Here is an 18,125-nt window from a genome sequence, read left to right as displayed (position 1 = left end):
CCTGTAAGATCTGTATGCAGACATTCCAAAACACTGATGAAAGAAATAAATCCTCCATAAATGAAATAGTGTCCATTGATTAGAAGACCAATTATTGTTAAGACTTGAAATCTCCCACATTGATCTACAGATCCCAAAAGTAAATTTTGCAGACGTTCACAGGCTTATTCTGAAATTTATATGGAAAGGCAAAGGAAGTGGATGAGCCAAAATAATTTTGAAAAAGAACAACATTGGAAGACGGTATTACCCTGCCTGATCCGGAGTTTCACTATAAAGCGACAGTAATCAACACGGGATTGTGTTGGTTGAAGAAGCAATATATAAACCAATGGAAAAGAATAGAGATTCCAGAAACAAACCCACACATGTGGCCAATTTTGATATAGGGGTAAAGACAATTCAGGGGAGAAAGAATTGCCTTTTCAACCAATGGTGATGGAATCACTGAATTTCCAAACGCAATCTGTGGGCCTTGCCTCAAGCCTTGTACCTTCCACAAAAATCAACTCAAAATGACTCATCGATCTCAATATAAAACCCAAAACTACAGAACTTCTAAGAGAAAATATAGGAGGAAAACTCTGTGGCCACCCTTGAGTTAGTCAAAGATTTCTTACAAATGACACCAAAAGCACAATTCATAAGAGATGAAAAATTAATAGTTTGGACAGCATCACAATGAAAAATTCTAGTCTTGAAATGGCTGTTATTAATAAGAACAAACTGAAAAGCATCTATTCAAGAAAAACCACTGAACCTCGAAAACAACAGTGAGTTCGAGGCATTTTAAATTTGGGGTTGTTCCCACAGCCCTCCCGCCCCACCTCAGTGTGTGCAGTTCTGTTAAAAGGCTCACACCCAGAGCACGGTCAGTCGTTTGACCTTGGACTGGAATCTGTAGGAAAATCTCTATTCCCAAGGTTCTATTGCTCTTTGATATGACGATGAGCTCGGCTCTGTGAATAAAGCCCTATGCCCAGGACGTTGCTGAAAAAAAAAAACACAACAAAAACAAACAGGAATCTGCTCCTAGCATCCCAGTTGCCTGAGGCTGTGATTTCAGTTGGAGCAAAACAAAATCCTGGCCACAGATTTAAAAGAAAGATGTGGAGAACGAGGAAACAAAAGGGAACTTTGAAGAGTTTGCACATATTCCTGTGGATCCCAAAGGCAATCTGCATACCCAGCAAAGACCCAGAGAAGAAGTCCCTGTCAGTCACCTTTGGCTTTAAGCCCAGATATAAACAGGCGGTGAAAAAACCAGGGACAATTTTTAAACCACCTGAAGTTTGAAGGTGTGATTCACTCACAGGTGAATTCTGCAAAGGATGGGAAACGTCAAGTTTGAGGCAATCAGGGAAATCTTCTGATCGATTAATGGCTCAGCACTAAATTGTATTGACACGGGGCTGAACCCAAGGAAGCCTGGCTTAAAATAATAAAGGAGAACTTCAGAAAAAAATGAGCAGAGAACTCAGTGGATGCACTCTATAGGGAATATGGACTTAGCCCAGGAAAGCCACTAAACCAATACACAGAAAAAAGAAAACCAGGAGTAAAAATTAAAAAAAAACAACTCACAAAAACACAAAAAATAAAACCCAGCAACAACACCAATCCCTGGAGGGAGAGGAGCCGATGACAGAATTGTTACAACATGTTATTTTAAATGCCCAGTTTTAACAAAAATTATGACATGTGCAATGAAACAAGAAAACATAATCCATAGGACAGGAGGGGATGCAGCCAACAGAAGATGTCCCTGAGGTGACCCAGATGTTGGATTTAGGAGACAAACAATTTAAATCAGCTAATATCAATCTATTCAAAGAACTTTAAGCCTGTGTTTAAAGAATCAAAGGTAAATATGACAACTCTGCCTTGCCAACTAGAGAATATCATAAAGAGATAAGAGAAGGGGAAAAACAAGCAGAAATTCTGGAGTTCGAAAGCACAATATCTGAAATGAAAATATTCACCAGAGAAGCTCAACAACAAGTTAGAACTCACATAAGAAAGAACCAAACATGTACAAAGAAATCACACACCCTGACAGAGTGGGTTGGAGTGTTGTTCCAACTCTAAAAGGTTGTGGGTTGTTTTTATCTTAATATTTTTATTTTTATTGATTTCAGAGAGGAAAGGAAAGGGAGAGAGAGAAACATCAATGAGAGAGAATCATTTATCGGCTGCCTCCTGCATGCTCCCCACTGGGGATCGAGCCTGCAACCCAGAAATGTGGAATTGAACCCACGACCCTTCCGTCTACAGGCCGATGCTCTATCCACTGAGCCAAACCGGCTAGGGCAAGGTTGTGAGTTTGATCCCTGGTTGGGCCATATACAGGAGGTAACTGATGGATGTTTCTCTCCGCACCCCCCTCCTGTCTTTTTCTCTTTCCCTCTAAAAAATAAAAAATAACCCACTTAAAAAGGAATTAAGACAATTCTTCACAAACGCTTTCGAAAAACAGAAGAGGAGGAAACACTTCCCCATCATTCTATGAGGCCAACATTACCCTGATGCCAAAATCAGAGAAATATGTCACAAGAAAAGAAAACTACAGATGTCTATCTCTTATAAATAAGCATGCAAAAATCTCTAACAGCATATTAGCAAGCCAAATCCAGCAATATATAGCTATATACCTATATACCTATATATCTGTATATCTATATAGATATAAAATTTACACTATGACCAAGTGGGATTTATCCCACCAATACAAAATTTATTTAACATCCAAATCAGCTAATGTAATACACATCAACAGAATAAAAAACAAACACTACATGATCATGTAAATATATGCATAAAAAGCATATTACAAAAAAGCATATTACACAGACGTACTTGGACTCACTTCCTCTGAGCTCCAGCGCTGGGGCAGTGGCTCTAAGGCACTGGGTACATAGTGGGAGGAACTGAAGTTTCTGGCATCAGGGTGAGAGCTGGAGGGGCAACTTTCTCCCAACAGAGTGCTGACAGAGGCTATTGTTCCTTTGCTGTGTGCTCCCCACACAGAGCCAGCAGGCAGGCACATCCACCAACCTGGCTTACACTGTTCACCCTGCCCTGGTGATTCCCTGAGGCCCTGCTCCACCAACTTGAAGCCCCCTCCCCTCCAAGCTATTTCCAGTAGCTTTTCCATACAAATGGCCTCTCCTGGTTCAGGCTTCAGACTCTCCTAAAATCTCTCAAACAAGCAACATCTGACCTTGGTGGGCCCTGTATCTCTTGCTAAGTGCCCCCGAGCCTGGAACTAGCTGCAGCTGGCCTTGGTTCACAGCTTGGCCTCTTTCGAGCACCTCCAAGCCCATCTGCAGATCACTTTGTAGCTCATGCTGAGTGGCCCGGGCAGAACACAGGCAGTGACTAACCTTTGCCTGCATTTTCTGGGAGGTCCCAGAGCCAACACACCAGGTCAATAGCTTCAGACCACATTGAAGTGCCACCCACCACCTCCACAAGTGCCACCCAACCACCTCCACAAAGGGCAGACTCAGCAGGCACCAGAGCCCCACTGAAGTAAATCCTGTTCTATGGAGTGGGCCCTGTACAACTAATCCTAGTGGTCATAGCTAGTCTTTGCAGCCAATGGGCCTTGGGGTAAATCCCTCCCATTGACATGCCAACAGCAATCAAGGTTTAACTACAACAGGTAGGTGTACACAGCCTACCCAGGGGGGCACACCTGAAGTGATCTGGGAGGCTATGCCACTGGACACCTTAGGACACCTCCTACATTAGGCCACTCTACCAAGCCCAGGAGACAGAGCAGCTGTGCCTAATACATAGACACAAACACACGAAGACTGCCAAAATGAGGAGACAATGAAATATGTCCCAAATGAAAGAACAAAGCAAAATTCCAGAAAAAGAACTAAACAAAATGAAGACAAGCAATTACCAGATGCAGAGTTTAAAACACTGGTTATAAGAGGCTCAATGAATTTCGGGGAAGAGCAGGTGAACTTGCAGAGAACTTCAACAGCATGAAAAAGGGCATGGAAACCATGAAAGAAGAGGCAGTCAGAAATGAAGGGTACACTTACTGAAATAAAGAATAATTTACACAAATCAACAGAAGAGTAGATGAGACCTAGAATCAAAACAGCGATTTGGAATATGAGGAAGCAAAAAACACCCAGTCAGAACAGCAACAAGCAAGAAATAATATAAAAATGAGGATAGTGTAAGGAGCCTCTTGGGACAACTTCAAGTCTACCAACTTTCGCATCACGTGGGTGCCAGAAGAAAGAGAGTAAGAAATTGAAGACCTATTTAAAAAAATGATGATGGAAAATTTCCCTAAACTGGTGAAGGAAAAAGACAGAAGCATAAAGAGTCTCAAACAAGATGAACCCAAAGAGGCCCACACCAAGACACATCACAATTAAAATGCCAAGGGTTAAAGACAAAGAGAATCTTAGAAGCAGCAAGAGAAAAGCAGTGAGTTACCTGCAAGGGAACTCCTTGTCAGCTTATTTCTCAACAGAAACTTTGCAGATCAGAAGGGATTGGCAAGAAATATTCAAAGTGATGTAAAAACCAAGACCTGCAACTAAGATCACTCTACCCAGCAAACCTATCATTTAGAATCAAAGGACAGGTAAAGAGCTTCCCATACAAGAAAAACTAAGAGTTCATCAGCACCAAACCAGTATTACATGAAATGTTTAAGAGTCTTCTAGGAGGAGGAGAGGGAGAGGGAGAGGGAGAGGGAGAGGGAGAGGGAGGGGGAGAGGGAGGGGGAGAGGGAGGGGGAGGGCAGGGGGAGGGGGGAGGGGGAGAGGGAGAGGGAGGGGAGGGGGAGGGGGAGGGGGAGGGGGAGAGGGAGGAGGAAGAGAAATCTCCATGGCTTTGCCTCATTCTTGGGAGTTTGCAGTACGGAAGAGGCTGGCTGGGCGGGTGTGGGCAGGGAAGGGACCAGCCCCCTACGCTGGAGGAGCTTTGGAGACTGAGAAGGAGCAGAGGTTTCAGTGTCACTCCCCAGCCTCTCCCCAAATCTGGATGGAGGCCAAGTGGCTCCAATCTGTTTGGGTTTCAGTGCTTAACGCTTGGTAAGGATTTCTGTCAACCCTATACATTCCAAGCAAACTGGCCTGCACGCCAAGGCTGGCCCCTCAGTGCGGACAACCCGGAGCGCGCAAGGTGCCACAGCCGGCCACGCACAGAGAGCAGTTCCCGGATGCGTGCGCACTGTCTCGCCCTGTGCTTGAGCCCCACGGGGAGCAGCCCGGCAGCTGCTTGTCATGCCGTCACCCACACCCACCCGGTGTTTTATCCAGGGGGTACGTGGGGAGGATGCAGGTCCTCTGGGCATGGACCAGCCAAGGGGCGGGTCGGGGCTAGACCCAGCCCCCAAAGTTCCCACAATGACCCCCCCATCAGCCCCGAAGTCGAAGTCAGCCACACTGACCTGCACTCCAGCTGACTTGCTGTGCCTTAGGCAAGGCGGGTCCTTCTGCCTAAACAGCCCTCCTGTCATCCCCCCCCCCCCCCCCCGCCCCGTGGGTGCCATGTCTTCCAAAAGACCCAGCCCCCAGGAAATAGCCACACGTGTGAGCCACCAAGCACAGTCATTGTCACCTTTCCTGTAGCTCAGCGAGCTGCCCCTCCCACCAGCATCCTCAGCATCTCACAGTCAGGGAAACTCCCTGAACCTCTGTTTCTTCCTCTGTGGCCTGGGGTCATCATGGCACCTACCAGTGGGGCTGGGACAAGGATGCGTGAGTGAGGCACTTGCCTGGGCATAACATTTAAAGGGGCCACCAGAAAACTCAGTAATGGAGATACATGATACTTTAGCACGAGGTATTAAAAAGTCAAAATTAATGCAAATATATCCATGATAAACAAAATATCTCAATTGTAAATAAAGACAGGATCGGTATATCCGAGGCTTCTTTGGGCCTCACTGCCTCCCTCGGAATGGGGGTGGGGGGCACTCCCAGGTGTCTGGGGCCATGAGAGCGTTGTGTCACCCTGGAGATGTGGCCCATGGTCCCGGGTGCTGTCAGACACAGATCCAGCTCGGAGCATTGATTCTGTACATCTCTCAAGTCCATTTTTTGTATCTGCAGCCCATGGTCACTCCGGGAGCAGTCGGGGAGATACAGGGCCAGAGCGGGGAGCAGGGCCGGCCTCACCCCGGGCTCTCTCTGGGGTTTGCACATAAATTACTATCCCTCTGAGGAGACCTTCCCTATCTCCAGATGCTCCTCACATCCGAACCTTGTAAACCTCAGCCGTAGGCCCCACCAATGTCCCTGGAGAGAAAGATCAAGGATCGGGGGCTGATCCCGCCTTGTCTCAGCCTCCAGTGTCCTCATCTCCATAATGACCCAAGTCCCTTCTGTAAGAACACAACCTGCCCTGGCCAGTGTGGCTCAGCTGGTTGTGCATCGTCCCTTGCACCAAAAGCGTGCTGGTTCGATTCCCAGTCAGGGCACATGCTTGGGTGGCGGGCTCGATGCCTGGTAGGGGGTGTGCAGGAGGCAGCCCGTCCATGTTTCACTCTCACATCAATGTTTCTCTCTCTCTCTCTCTTGCTCCTTTCCTCTCTCTCTAAAAATCAATAAAAAAAAAAAAACTTAAAAAAACAAGAACACAGCCCCCTTCCCATTTCGCTTTCCTCTAGCTCAGTGGTTGGCAAACCACGGCTCGCGAGCCACATGCGGTTCTTTGGCCCCTTGAGTGTGGCTCTTCCACAAAATACCACGTGCAGGCGCGCACGTACAGTGCGATTGAAACTTCGTGGCCCATGCGCAGAAGTCGGTTTTCAGTCTGGGCGAGTCTATTTTGAAGAAGTGGCGTTAGAAGAAGTGGGGGGTGTCGGTCGGGTGACGGGAGACGTGGTGCAGGGGAGGTGTGCACGATTCATGCACCAGTTGAGTGAGCCAGTCAGTCAGCAGTCTCATTGTGCAGTGGTTAGTGCTAGTTTTGTCCGCAAATCGCGCGCGAGTGACAGAAGTACCTACTGGAAGCATAAAGTTACCTGTATTTTTCCAACCAGCTGCAAATCCTACAGGTATTTTTGTCATCAATTTAAGAATTGTAATTATTTTGTGTTGGTGGCTTTATTATTATACAATGAAACGTTTTTTTAGGTGCCCTGTTTGAGATGGCTACGAAGAAGAAGCAAAGAAAAACAGAAGATGAAAACCGTGAATTTAAAGTTGAATGTACCTACCTATATAGTTTAAGTTTAAAAAATTTGGCTCTCAAAAGAAATTTCAGTCGTTGTACTGTTGACATTTGGCTCTGTTGACTAATGAGTTTGCCCACCACTGCTCTAGCTGTTCAATCCCAGCCTAATTTACTTTATTCACTTCATTCTCATCTGTTCCATCCATCACTTCCACGCTCTGCTCCAGCCCACTCTGTTCTTGACCTCAGCTCATTGTACATTATCCATCCGTCCCAGCCCGCACCACGGCTTGCACTCTGGGGCATACATTCCACGCCCGTCTCCTTTATCTGTCTTGCCCACTCCATCCCACGTGGGCCACCCCGTGCCACTGTGCTCTATGTCACCCCCTGCAGGAAGCCCCATGCCAGGGCCCGTGGCATTCGTGGGGACAGGACAGTGGAGACATCCATTTCGTGAGCCGCCTCCCCGGGGCTGCCCCCGCCTTTCCAGCAAATGCCCAAATGAGCTCATGTTTGTGGTCGGGCTTGTTTGGTTTTGTTTTAAAGTCAACAACTGTGAAGGAAAGCGCGGCCTGTCTTTCAGTCGCCAGCTCCCAGATCCCTCTCTGATCAGCCGCCTGTCCTCAGAGGTGTCTGGGAGATGTCGGCAGTGAGCGTTCCCGCGCCAACTGTCCTGGGACCACCGTTTCGTGGCTGCACAGACGGGTCTGGTCTGCAGTGGGGCCTCCAGGGCCTGGAGCCCCGCCTGCATCCTGATGCTGCCTGTGGAGAACGTTCTTCGACGGCAGCCTGCCCTCTTACACCTGCCTGGCGCCTCCTGCCTCCTTAATGGTTACGAGGTAAGCAGGAAGCACACACGATGCACACACAGATGCCGGGAACCCCAGGCTCCATGTGGACAGCACGGCTCCATCGCCGACGTGCTGTGTCGCAGGAGACCCGCTGGTGTTCCGCTGTTCCCTCTGTTGTCGCTAAAATCTCTCTCCTGGAAGCCAATCAGTTTTTTCTTTTTTATTGTCACCTGAGGATATGTTTATTGACTTATTAGAGAGAGAGGAAAGGGGAGGTGGGGGGCGGAGAGAGAGAGAGAAACATCCGTGTGAGAGAAAAACATCGACTCCCCTACTGGAGATCGAATCCACAACCTTTTGGTGCACGGGACTATGCTCCACCGACGGAGCCACTCGGCCGGGCGACACTGGGCTTCGTTGTCACACACACACACACACACACACACACACACACACACACACACGTCTATATAGATAACTTACCAAAGAAATCATCCTGCTTTGTCCTGCAATGGCATGCTGTCACTCATGGGCACATTTTCACACAGTTTCACATCAGCGCACAGGGCTCTACCACATTTTTAATTGACTATATTATTCCGCGAATACCAATATTGTTTTGTTGGATGGTGGGAGACCCGTTTTTGCTCTCATAAATCATCTTCTGGCAAACGCTCTTGTAAGTATCCCTCCCCGCACATCCCTGCCTGTCACCCTCCCTGCACATGTCAGGGCCCGTCACCCGCCTCGCGTCCCCGTGACTGTTCCCCTTGGCCGGGCTCAGAAGTGCGGGGTTCGCTTGAGGGGTTCGCTTGAGGAGTCCGCGTCTCTACATGGTTAGGTCCTACCAAATTGCCCTTCGGCTTGTCCTTTGAGTCAATTTTCCTCCCTCTAGCTAGAGCGCGCTTTGGAAAATGAATTTGATCGTGCGATTCCTCTGCATTAAAAGCAAAGTGACCCGCACACACAAACATCTCTCCGGAAATGGGATGCCTTTGTGCCAGGGGCGGGGGGTGGGGGTGGGGGGACGAACCAGCCCGTGGCCAGGGCCAGAGACCGGCGTGTCTCAAGGGACTGTCCCGGCACAGTGACCCTGTGCGTCCACAGGACCATCGGGGATAAAATGTCACCCTTCCACCCAGGGCTCTTCTCCCAAGGCCCGCAGGAGCCGGCGGGTCAGATACAGGCTCTGGAGACTTCCAGGTGCGGCCACCTGGGGCCGTGGCTGAGGCCGGCCCAGCCAGACCTGGGCTGACACCTGGAAGATGGTGGGATCCATTTCTTTGCTCCTCGGAGCTGGGGTTTCACTCCTGTAAAACGGAAAAAGCACATCTCCCGGATGGTTTTCGCTAAGTGACAATGAAGAATTAGCGTGTGGCGTGTAAACGCCCAAGTGCGGCTCGGTGTGTGGCGTTCTTATCCATCACGTGAAATATGATCATCCCTCTGACATAAAATAACTGCTTGATCTATGAGTTCCTCCTGCTCTGGAGTCTCCGCACACCCCTTCCCTTCCACTGCACCTCCTTTATCCATCACACCTGACCGGGTGCACCCCAACCCACGGGGCTCCCTTTCTTGGATGGTGGCACTAGCAGTGTGGGCAAGGACTGCGAGGCGACACAGGAGACCCTCAGCCCACTGGCAGGCTTGGAGGCCTGGTGCTGGGGTGGGCATCCAGCTGGGCAGGGGTGGGGGGCTGCCCTGGTGAGAGACACAGACCACGTCTGTCTCCAGGGAGGTGAGAGGAAAGAGGTGCCAGAGGGCCCTGGGCCAGCCCTGCTGCTGCCCCGGCCCTAAACCGGCCATGCTGGGAGCTGGGGAGACTCCTCCCGGGGAGTCCTCCACAGAGAGCGACGTTGGGGGAGGGGGACCAAGCTGCTCGTGGATGGCGGTGCTGAGCCCACGGACACAGTCACAGCCTGGAGGCCTCTTTGTCTGGAGGCCGATGCCCATCCACTGAGTGGGAAGACCGAGGTTCAGAGACTCCCGACTGCATCACCAGTGACCCGCTGGGCCTCACACACCAGTCTAGCTCCCAAACACAGAAGCCAGGAGGATGCAGGACCTGCCCTGAGCCTGGCACGCGGTCCTGGGAAGCCCAGGGACGGTCACACAGACACCGGCACAACGCCTGGCCCAGAGCGGGCATCCAGCCCACACAGGCATCCCCTGGCCCGCTCGTCTCCCCAGCGCCCGGTCTGACCCAGGGGGGGGCGGTAAGTGCCGACTTGGTGTTGACCGACTCGCGACGTCCCAGGAGGCCTGGCTCTGCAGCTGCAGCCCAACCCCAGGACGGGTGTCTCCTCACACGGAAAGCTCCTGCTGCCCAGTCACCGGGGGCCCTGGGCACGGTGCGTGGGGGCTGCCTGCATGCCAGCCCAGGGGGACGACAGCCAGGCCTGGGGCTGACCAACCTGCCAAGTGTGATGAACAGAGCAGCCCCTGCAGGGGGGCGGAATTGGTTGAGCCTCCTGGTGGGAAGATCCAATGTTCACCCGGGAAAACGTGGGAGGAGGAGGGGTGTGGCCTGTTGGGGTGCCAAGCACGCCCATCCCAGCTGGATCTGAAAGGCCAGAGGCTGCCCACCCCAGGCCAGCTGAGCAGCAGGGTGCCAGCAACCATCGGGAGCCTGCCTGAGCTGGCTCAGCTGGGCTGGAGGTCCCCGGGCTGTGAAATTAAGGGCTATGGACCCTCTAAGCTCTGAATCTTCTTCTGAGATACCCTCTCACCCCCCACACGCCTGCTCTGAGCGTAGGACATTCACCCACTTCTGGGTCCTGGGGCACCTGCTCTGTGCCAGGTGCGATGCTGGGTGCTGGGCCTCCGTTCTGAGGCTGACCCTGAGGGGTTCCGTGTAGCCACATTGAGTGATATCTGCGGTGGCGGGAGGGTGGGGAAGTGCAGGCTGCAAGGGAGCTCTAGAAGGGGCGTCTGGCCCAGGACAGAGGTTGTCACTTATTCATTCAACAAACAACTCATCGAGGCCCGGCCTGTGTGGCTCAGTGGTTGAGCATTGACCTTATGAACCAGGAGGTCACCGTTTGGTTCCCTGTTAGAGCACATGTCTGGGTTTTGGGCTCCATCCTCAGTAAGGGGCCTGTGGGAGGCAGCCGATGGATGATTTTCTCTCATTGATGTTTCTATCTCTCTCTCCCTCTCCCTAGGTACCTTCTATGTACCAAGCATCCTAGGCAAGACACAGTAGACAAGGTAGGCTTGAGTCTCCTCTCTCTCTCTCTCTCTCTCTCTTTCTCTCCACCCCCCTCCCCCCCCCTAGTGGAAGGAGGAGGCAGGATGAGAGAGAAGGATCTTCTCCGCAGGACCTGGCCCCCGCCATGCCTCAGTTTCCCCACCTGGAAAGCACCCGTGTGAACCGATGCCCTCCCTCGGGTTGTTGCTCTGCAGGCGTTTTATTCACTTTGCTTTTGAACTCCCTCAGCAAACTGTGGGTGATCTGCTTCCTGTTTTTAAAAAGCCTCTCTCTGGTGAATGCAATTTTCAAGTTCCTCCCTGCCATTATACCTTTCTTTTATTAACGATCTGGTCTTTCAAAGTAGCCTATTTTTGCTTTTCCATTGGCAGGATAATTTCTAGCCTTTTCTCACCGCCCATGTCAATTTCCTTTGTTAATTTCCAAGCCTCTGCTTTGCGCAAGGGCCTCACCTCTTAGTACTTAATTGATTTCTTCTATCACATAATTCCATGGCTTCATCAATAAGCAATTTCAGAGCCACTGTCAATTTCTATTTTTTGTGCCTCATGATCTGCTCAGAGGTGAGGTAGACAGGACGAGCCTTCATTATCTCGCCGATGTCAATTTCCCCCCTGGCCCCTGTCTTCCTGGCGAGACGCTCTTGGGGACTCTCTGTTCTCCCTTATAATTACTCTCCGTTCCATTCGCTCCCCTGACTTCGGTCCTGTGGGCTAACAGTGTAAATTAACACATGTCTCCTTTCAAATGTTATCTTAACGTTCGGGGACTTCGCGCCCCGGCTCACACTCCCCACACTACAACCTACCATACACCCGGGCCACCAGGGCGAAGGTATGGGCATCCGTGGGATTGTTTTCCAGCTCCCAGGGGGCTCTTGCCTGTTTAACGCCTTCATGATGGCTGCTTCCCTCTGCACGCATGCAGGTCCAGAACATGGACTCTGTGTAGGAGGCGGCAGAAGCCAGAAACAGCAGCAGCCGGAGGCGGCCGGCCCTGTGGGCAGCACAGGTCCCGGGGAGCCGGGGTCGGCACCTGGTGTCTTGCTCTGGGCAATGGGTTTAGACACGCCCAGGCCCCTGCAGGCCCCTGTTCCACTTCGTACCACCTAGAGGAGAAATCCGGCAAAAACATTCCGGAGAGCTCTCCGCTGGTATCGACCACCCCGGCTCTGCCTCTCTGGAGAGGGATGAGTTACCAACTAAACGGGGTGAAGGACCAGCCAGGCGGAACCTGCCCCATGATCCTACCTGCGGGGGTCCCGGGTGCGTGGGAGCTGTGGTCCAGAGATGACTCATTCCCACCGTGGCTGGTTTGGAGTGTGTTCTGCCCCTGTTATGTCTGTTTCTGAGCCCTAGGATGTCACTCAGAGAGAGCCCAGCTCTTGCCAGACCCCCTTGGGATGCCTCTCATTCTAAGAGTGGGTAGGGACCCTCACAGCCCCCAGTCCGCGCCCCCCACCCCCGCTCTCACAGTCACCCCTGATGAGCCAGGCATGAGAGCAGCTTCCCTTGGCCTGCCTGTGTCTCAACTATTTTGTGAAATGAGCTATCGACCTGCATTGAAAACCATGTGGACACAAAGTCTTTCCATGCTCCCCACGGGGAGGTCGGTGAGCAAATTGGGGTGACCTCACAAGGTGGTCCGTTGGGAAGGAATCTCAGGGAAAAAGTCTGTCTGGTCTCAGAACCGATAATAGCTGTCTGCCTCCTGACCCGTGGCCTGGCCCATCTCATCCTCATCTCACACAGACTGATCCTGTTTCTCTCTTCCCCTTGGCCACTAGGAAGCTCGGCAAATAGGACTTCCAGGCAGGCATTTGGTGGGTCAAAACTCAGGTCTGACACCCCTGACCATGTCTTCTCCTCGCTCTCCTTCCTCAACTACTTCCTACTTTGCTCATTTTTTCACTCATTCATTCCCTTGCTGGGCACAAGCCCATGCCAGTCACCGTGCCAGGGGCGAGGGCCAGAGCCATGGCTGAGTGGGAGGCTGCCGGGGGAGGCTGGGATTAGTGACGTTTAGGAGACAACAAGTAAACAATCAGGACCGTTTCACATCCGGGGTGAGTGCTGGGACTAGAATCAAACAGGAATGGGGGGCAGTGACTGGCACTGGGAGGCGGGTAGGGGGGGCTGCTTTGCAGCGGGAGAAGCAGAGACAGCAGAGACCTCTGCTAGGAGGCAACATTCTCGCTGAGAGCGGATTAAGGAGAGAGCCAGCCTCGCCACAGGGACGGCAAAGCCTCCTGCCCAGAAAAGAACCTCGAAAGTTCTGGGAACAGCAAGGAGGAGTGTGTGGCCGGAACCAGGGAGGGCAAAGGACAGAGCGGCAGCAGGGACCGGGCCAGCGTGGCCAGGACCTGTGTGTTGGTACGTAGCCTTGTTCCCACCCTTCCCGAAACCTTCTCTGTAATAAATAAGTGAATTAGCAAATCCATCGACCAATGTATCTACATTCAATGTGTGTGTGTGTGCAGAAAACGGCCTCATATCTCTAAGCCTCAGTGTTCACTTTAAGAGAACAGGGACCCCGGCCATGGCTTCCCGGGCTACTGTGGGACTGTGAGTTAACACTGGCCAGGGACGGGCCAGGGCGTCAGCTCTCATCAGCGACGTGGCTACATCTGACATGTGGGGCTGGTTAGGGAGGGCGCGTGCCTGGACATGGCTACGGACACGCGTTCATGGGATATGACAGCGAACGTTTCTGTGGACGTCTGGCAGGACGACATAATCTGATAAGATTCCGTAACCTCTTTACAGCTCCTGAGCTGCTCCCCGTCTATTCTCTCATTTGGTGGGAGGATGACCTCAGCTTAGAAGAACCCTGCTTACCGTAAAAGGCCGCCTGCGGGTGGGTTTTCCTCCCGCCCGGGGATCTGTCGAGGGTCTGAATCCGGCAGCCAACCGAGGTGGCCAGGGGTGGCCGGGGCTGAGGCCCGGAGAGGGAGTGTTGGCGGGGTTGGGCCACTGGGGCTGAGACCATTGTCTCCATGGGTCAGGGTGGGAAACAAAGAAGTAGGTGCTCTGTAGAGCCGGGCAGGAAGGAGGGTCTCAGGAAAAGAGACCTTGACTGGTATAACCAGGGACTTCCTGGCGCCTGGCACTGTTCCCCAAGAAGCGGACTCGGGCAGCCTTACAGGTGGTGAGCTCCCCATCTCAGAATCTGCAGCAAGATCTTCTGCCTTCCCCAGCATGGCCCCCTCTTCCCCCAGGAGCCAGCTGTCTCTATGCAGATCAGCAGGGAACACATCTCATCTCTTCCTCACGGTGTGGGAAGGCAGGGAGGGGAGCCTTTGGTTGAGGAGACAGGCACTTGGAGAGGCAAAGTGGCCTCCCAGAGGGCACACGGGAGTCACTGTCAAACCCCGGGCCTGAGCCAAGGTCTGCCTGCCTCTGCCCTGGCCGGTTTGGCTCAGTGGATAGAGTGTCAACCTGCAGACTGGAGGATCTCAGTTCGATTCCGGTCAAGGGCATGTACCTTGGTTGCAGGCACATCCCCAGTAGGGAATGTGCAGGAGGCAGCTGATCGATGTTTCTCTCTCATCGATGTTTCTAACTCTCTATCCCTCTCCCTTCCTCTCTGTAAAAAATCAATAAAATATATTTTAAAAAGAAAAGAAAAAGGTCTGCCTGCCTTCCATACTAGTGTCCTGTGGCTGTCTTCGGAAATCAGCACACACGGGAGCACTCAAAACAGCAAGCGTGTGCTCTCTCACGGTTCTGGAGGCCTGAAGCCCAGAGTCAAGGTGTCACAGGTCCACTTTCCCTCAGAGGCTCTACGGGGAGGGTCCTTCCTCGCCTCTTCCAGCTCCTGGGGGCCCCAGCTCTCCTTGGGCTGTGGCCGCAGCACTCTGATCCCTGCCTCTGTCTTCGCACGGCCTCTTCCTCGTCTGCATTTATAAGGACATCTGCCATTGGATGAATTTTACAGAGAACCTCCATGCAATCACAGAGCAACCCCAGTGCCCGGGGAGGCCTGGCTCCTCTCAGTCACTAAGTAACAATGAAGCTGTCACCAAAGATGGGTTCTGCCTGGTTCTGAACAATATAAATGGCCGTTTAGCTCAGCAGCAGGTCTAGGAGATTCACCTGTGCTGTTAACTGTGGCTAGCTCTGTCTTTTTCCTTGCTGTGTAGTATTCCTTTCCTGACTACGACATGATTTTTTGGCCCACGCTAGTCGATGGCCATGTGGCCGAGGTTCTCCCGAGCATGCCACACCCCTTGGGCTATCCTCAGGGTGCTCCCTCCCCTCCCTCTGCAGCGTTGCCCACCTGCCCAGCATCAGAGGAGGGTAAACGCTCACAGAGATGGAGACTCATGGTGTCAGGAGGGGAGGAGAATTGAACTCACTTACTGGCTCCCCACCCACATTCAAGGGTCCCCCCCAGCACATCAGGGCATGAGAGCTGCAGCTACAGACCGGGGCGCTGACTGCTGGGGCATCCCTGGGACCCCCTCGCCTCTTCCAGCTTCTGGGGGCTCCAGCCTTCGTTGGGTTGTGGCTGCAGCACTCTGATCCCTGCCTGTGTCTTCACAGGGCCTCCTCCTCATCTGTCCTTATAAGGACATCTGCCATTGGAGGAATTTCATCTCCGTAGACACTCAGGAACCCTCCATCCAATCACAGAGCACCCCCAGCGCCCAAGGAGGCCCCTCCCCTCTCAGTCACTAAGTAACAATGAAGCTGTCACCAAAGATGGGTCCCACCTGGTTCTGAGCGATAGAAATGACCCATCTCTCCCTCTCTGCTGGGCCTGCACCCGAAGCCCAGCCCCAGGATGGCCTCCCTGAGGCTCCCCAGGTCTCTCCCCCATCCCACCCCACCCCACTGCAGAAGTCGGGTTTCTGGAAGGTGCTTGTTGCTGGGCAGGGAGGGGAGTGGTGCCCAGGCCCCAGCCCCATGAGCTGGAACTCAACGGTCACAGCATAGAGTCCCACCTGGGAGCTGGGGGCCGACGGCGCGTTCTTTACTCCCCAGATCTTAGTTCTTCCATCTGAACAATGGGTATGTTTATGGTGACAAGTAATCCTACAAGATGCTAATTGAAAGTGCTTGGCACAGGGCCTGGCCCCTGTGAGAGCTTCATAGGTGGTCCTTTCTGCATTTGACTCAGCATATTATATTCTTTCCTCTAAGGAGCCTCCCAGCAATATAAGGTGCCCCCCCCCCCCCCAAAAAAATGTATGCACACACTTTGAATCATTATAAAGGCAATGTTTCTTAAAATATATTTCATTTTCAAAATTGAGCTAGCTGCTATTAAAGTGCATATACATTTTTTGGGGGACACCCCATATTTTGCTCTCTACCTCTTCCCCCCCAATTCTAGGAAAAGTTTAAATAATTGACCCAGTTATTGCACAGCAAATAAAGGTGATTTTGAGTTCAAATTCAGTGCTTCTGCTCTACTCCCAGAGCTAAGATGTGGCCTCTTCCCCCATGTGACCCCGCAGTGGGCTGGGGGCCACTTCTGACCCGGCCCTTGGAGCTCCCACCCCTTTCTGCTCACCCACAACAAAGCCTTCCAGCCCCTGTCCAAGGTCCTGCCCTCGGGTCATTGTGCTAATTAATTACTCACTGGACAGGGTGCCCTCCCGGGGTGGCGGGGGGAGTTCGGGGCGTGTGCGTCCACAGAGAGAATATTCATGAACTCCGGGGAGCATGGTTTTGGAAGACAGATCTGATTTCTGAAGGAAAAGACACTAACAAGACCTCGGTGGCCGGCCAAGTCCCCTCGCCGCCCCTCTCGGAGGACCTGCACAAGGAGGCCACACAATCGGGCACCGGGCTCTCAAGGAACCTGGATACCCTGGGGCCAACTATTTGGTTTCTGCCCACGAACAATTTAATGAGGGTTTTCAGAAGAGCCCTATGGCCCTGGGGTGAATGGCTGATCTCAAAAAATAGCCTCAGCTGGCACTTGGGCAGAAGAGGTTTAAAAATAAAGACGGCCTTCAAAGGAGGGTGCCCCGTCCCTGCCCGGAGCACTCTCATGCCCTGGCCTGGGACCCGTTCCCCAGGGAGACTCTGTGCCCTCCCAGCCCGAGGACACAGCAGAGGCAGGACGGGCCCTGGGTTTGGGGATGGGCAGAGGGAGCCTCGGACAAGCACTGTGCCCACCTGTGCCCCACCCCTGTGGGTGCCCTTCTTCCACCCTGGACAGCAAGAGGTCCCACCCTCAGCCACAGTTTCTCCACCTGAATTTCTAGGCCAGCCTGGGGCCACAGAACAAGTGTGAAGTCCACACCCTCCCCTGCAGCCTCGCCTCCACCTGGCCTGCCATGACCTCCACGCTCCCACACCATTGCCCGTGTGGGCAAAGCCCCCCTCGGTCACCCCTAACTCTCAGTGGGCAAGACTGGTCTGGAAGGAATGTTCTAGATCAAGCATGTCAAACTCAAAGGCTAACACGGGCCAAATAACCAAGGTTTACATTTATGTGGGCCACAAAAAAAAAAAAACGCTTTAATTTTCATAGAAACGTAGGTTTATTTCGATAGAGACATGCTGAACATAAAGGGCTGAAATAAATGAGTCATCTTTAACATAAAGTAATAGAACATTTTAATAAAAATTAATATTTTTTCTTGAACATTAACTTATCAGACACTGAATAACTGCACAAATGAATATGCGTAATGCAAATAAACCCATTTTTCTTGTTCTCCAAAAGCAAAATATTTCCTGTTGCGCACACCAAACAAGTCAGTCCAAGACTAATGACGTGGCCATCGGCTGCTGAAATATTCGCTGCTAGTATTAGTGGAGAGAAATGGTGTGCCTTCACGTAAGGCACATAAGGTCAATGAATGCAACACGATTATAGCAATCAGACATTAATGAACATTGTAGTTCATTATTAATAACTAGAGGCCCGGTACACAAAAATTTGTGCACTGGGGGGGGGGGGGGTGTCCCTCAGCCCCACTTGTGTCCTCTCACAGTCTGGGACCC

This window comes from Myotis yumanensis, unplaced genomic scaffold, assembly GCF_028538775.1.
Source record: "Myotis yumanensis isolate MYYU_CA2020_CCGP unplaced genomic scaffold, mMyoYum1.0.hap1 SCAF_1, whole genome shotgun sequence".
Taxonomy (NCBI): domain Eukaryota; kingdom Metazoa; phylum Chordata; class Mammalia; order Chiroptera; family Vespertilionidae; genus Myotis; species Myotis yumanensis.
This window is presented reverse-complemented; position numbering follows the sequence as displayed.